Source organism: Zea mays, chromosome 10 (assembly GCF_902167145.1).
Source record: "Zea mays cultivar B73 chromosome 10, Zm-B73-REFERENCE-NAM-5.0, whole genome shotgun sequence".
In the NCBI taxonomy this organism is placed as follows: domain Eukaryota; kingdom Viridiplantae; phylum Streptophyta; class Magnoliopsida; order Poales; family Poaceae; genus Zea; species Zea mays.
Window position 1 is genome coordinate 89,364,228 of NC_050105.1, and position 3,240 is coordinate 89,367,467.

General features: G+C 40.8%; 1 pseudogene; it reads left to right on the top strand.

Annotated features, from left to right (window-relative positions):
• Positions 1 to 932: 932 nt before the first annotated feature.
• LOC111590315 (uncharacterized) lies at positions 933 to 1,241 on the top strand (annotated as a pseudogene).
• The last annotated feature ends 1,999 nt before the right edge of the window (positions 1,242 to 3,240 follow it).

A 3,240-nucleotide genomic window follows, 5' to 3' on the forward strand; every position in this document is an offset into this window, starting at 1 on the left:
AGATTCTTTTAAGAGGGAGGGTTGTAACACCCCAGTGTTTATTTCCCGTTCAACATCGACTATGGACTTAAGCACGTGATATCAGTGAAAATAAAATGGACACTAAATTCTACTCATCTTTGTTATCGCTATTTTGATATCTTATCTATCTCTGTCTATCTAAGCCGTCCAAAAATTTTAGAGATGTTTGGATTTTAGAAATATTTCAAGATGTTGAACCTATGCTAATTGGATCGATCTAGTACGTGAATATGAGAATTCAATTTTATAAATTCAATCACAATCTGTATCCAAGAAAAAAATCAGGCATAGAGTTATAAATTGAGTTGTTTTCTACATAGATGTTCGGATAGCGGTGAAATCGTCTAGGCTCAACTAAATTAAATAGAACTCGATGACTCAAGTTTTTAGGTGTAAAATAATTTAGTCCCCTCTCGTTAATCGAAACGTCACGTCCAAGGATTTATAAATGAGATCTGTTTCTCCAGTAAATTGTCTATAGCCGTGGAATCATGTGTTCAGCCCACATATGAAATTATTTGATTTCATATCGAACCGAACGCAGTCTAAAATAGCGTTGTTGACATCGTTCCAGTTTGTTCCGATTGTTTCTCGCCCAAAACCCTTGCCTAAGTTAGATATATGTCTATACTAATTTGATAAAAATATGGAGAGGGAAAAGCTAACTTTTATCTTCTACGTGTCTATTTTTTTCTCTTCCTTATCTAGAATACACGTGTTTTCTCTGGAAGTATCTCACTGCTGTTCTCTGCTCTCTTATCTCCTTCATATGTTCTCCTGCTGTTTCCTTCTATAGCGCGACGCCGCCTCCTCTCTCAGCCTTATCCCGAAATCGCTTCTTCTCTGCTGATTCCGTGGTGCATCAGCCGAGCTCCTCTCCCTCGCCGATCCATGGTGCTCGTCTCTAGCTCATGTCTTGCTGCCGGCCGAGCCCCTCCCCAGTGCCCTTAGAGCCGGCGTCCTCTGCCCTCATCTCATTCCCCGACGCCGCCCTCTCCCCCTCGGTGCTCTGCTGGTCGGCGTCTTCTCCCTGCCCGACGTTTCTGGGCCATGGTCGCCGCGCCTCGGGTCGCCTGCTCCACTGCGCTGATCCACCCATCTCCCTGCTGCCGCTCTCCCATGGCGCGTCCCTGCATCTTGCTTCAACTTGCTCTGCCATCTCCCTTGGCGCCCTAGCCCCAACACCAAGCTCCCTACCCGGCCGTGCCCCTGGTGGTTGAGCTCGCCGAGCTTCCTTTTCTATCGCTCGTCCTCGCCCATTCGACGCCCTCATCTCAAGCCAGTCTAGCCTCTCTACTCGCCACTCTCCCCTATCCCCTTGCTGTTAGCACATGGCGAGCTAACCCCATGTGCCAGTAGAGTTCGTCATTCCCTGAGCAGCACCTCCCTCCATGGATGCCTCGTTGTCGACTTGTGCAGTTCATATTTATCGGTGAGGTCCCTTTTGTCTTGTGTTACTTATCTCTTTAATTGATACATGTGGTCTGTGGTTGATTGTGAGTATGTGTGTGCTTATGTGTGAGATGTGAAGGGGAAATCCCAGGATTTGGTGGAGAAGAAGCACAGTTCAATTTGACGTCTGCCAGGTGTTCAACGAAATGTTCAAATTGAGTTTCGTCGTTGATATTGTGTATTTGAGTCGCGTTTTGTATTGGTGATCTGGTTCACTATTTCTCTTCTTGGTTGAATGGATAGATTAGTTGGATGTTTTAATTATGTCGGTCCTCTTGACAGTAGCATGTGTGTGTCATGGTCATAGGTATAATACTTATTGAAATGCACGAGTCACTCACAGTGATTTGGTCGATGTCGTGTCTATGTGTATGGATTGGTGTTAGTGGAGAAGAAAGTTAGGTGAGGAAATCATGGTGAATATAATCGTGTCTACATGGTGGTTGTGTTTATACCTTTAATGAATGTCTGTTTATTTGTATGAAGTCCATAGATCGCAATTTCCAAGTAGAGCATTGTACTACTAAATCTTGAAGTTTCTCGCAGTAAAACTTAATTCAGTTTGGGTATGGATAGTTAGATAACCAGTTTAATTCTATTCATCACCTTTCTTTAGTAAAGTAAATACTAGATAATTAAGAAAGATTGGATAATAGAATTGATTGTTTGTAGTGTGGAGTGAAGTCCATGGAACATCGACCCTCATTAATCCATGGCATGCCTGTGATGTTTAATTATGTGTCAAGCAAGTTAATCTAGTAAGATGATTTAAAGAACGAGTCAAATAATGCGTATAAGCTATGTATAAACTAAAACAGACTAGTTGATGTTTTGGGCTGCATGTATTGTTTTTGCCGCGTCGTTTGTTTGAGGAACTAAATTACATTTTCTGTAGAAATCTTATATAGGAAAGTTGTAGGCCATTTCTTTATCCTGTTTGTGTAAACATTTCATGGTCATAGGTCTAGTAGTTTAGAAGTTATGATTTTTCCACGTCCAGTTTCAGAATCTGTCCAAATTCTGTATAGGTTTCGAAAATTAAATTGTTTGGCTAAGCTAAACTGAGAATGAGCCCTTAGTAATTATAGAATAATTGTAGTAATTTTCTTAAGCTTTCCAACAAATTTTGATCACCCTTTTTAGTGATCTATAAGTTAAGTTACATCTGTTTGAGTTACGATCTCTAAATCTGTCCCAATTTGGACAGCGGAGCCTTTCTCATGTTTTCTAACCTTGATATATATTGAATTAACGTGGGACATTTATAAATAATTATAAATAATGGGTTGTTCATTAGTGCTAATAATAGTTTTAGTCTGTTGGCAGTGTGCTCTAGTCCATGAGCTTAAGACTTGTGTGTAGTCTTATGATTGTTCGATGCTTGAGTTAGATATATTTAAGTGTAAAAGATACGCTTGTGCTACTTAGTAATATCTTCACATATAGTGTGATCATAGGAATTGTGATGACTTGTTTTAAGTATTTATCCTCTTTAGTATAGATTATCTATTTTGTGTTCTTGCTCATGCTCATATGCACTATGCATCTCCAAAAGGTACGCTAGATGATTATGTGAATTGGAGGGCATGGATCAGGATGGATCACAAGGTGGCTTTGATGGACCCATCTCGATATGGATGACTTGATCAAGTGTCAGGATTGTTGATGTTCACCAAGCGGGCGTCATCTAACCACACTAACCTAGTGTATCCCAGGCAAGCCCCGATGCACTTACCACCTCCTTGCTGTTTTAAAATTTTCATCACT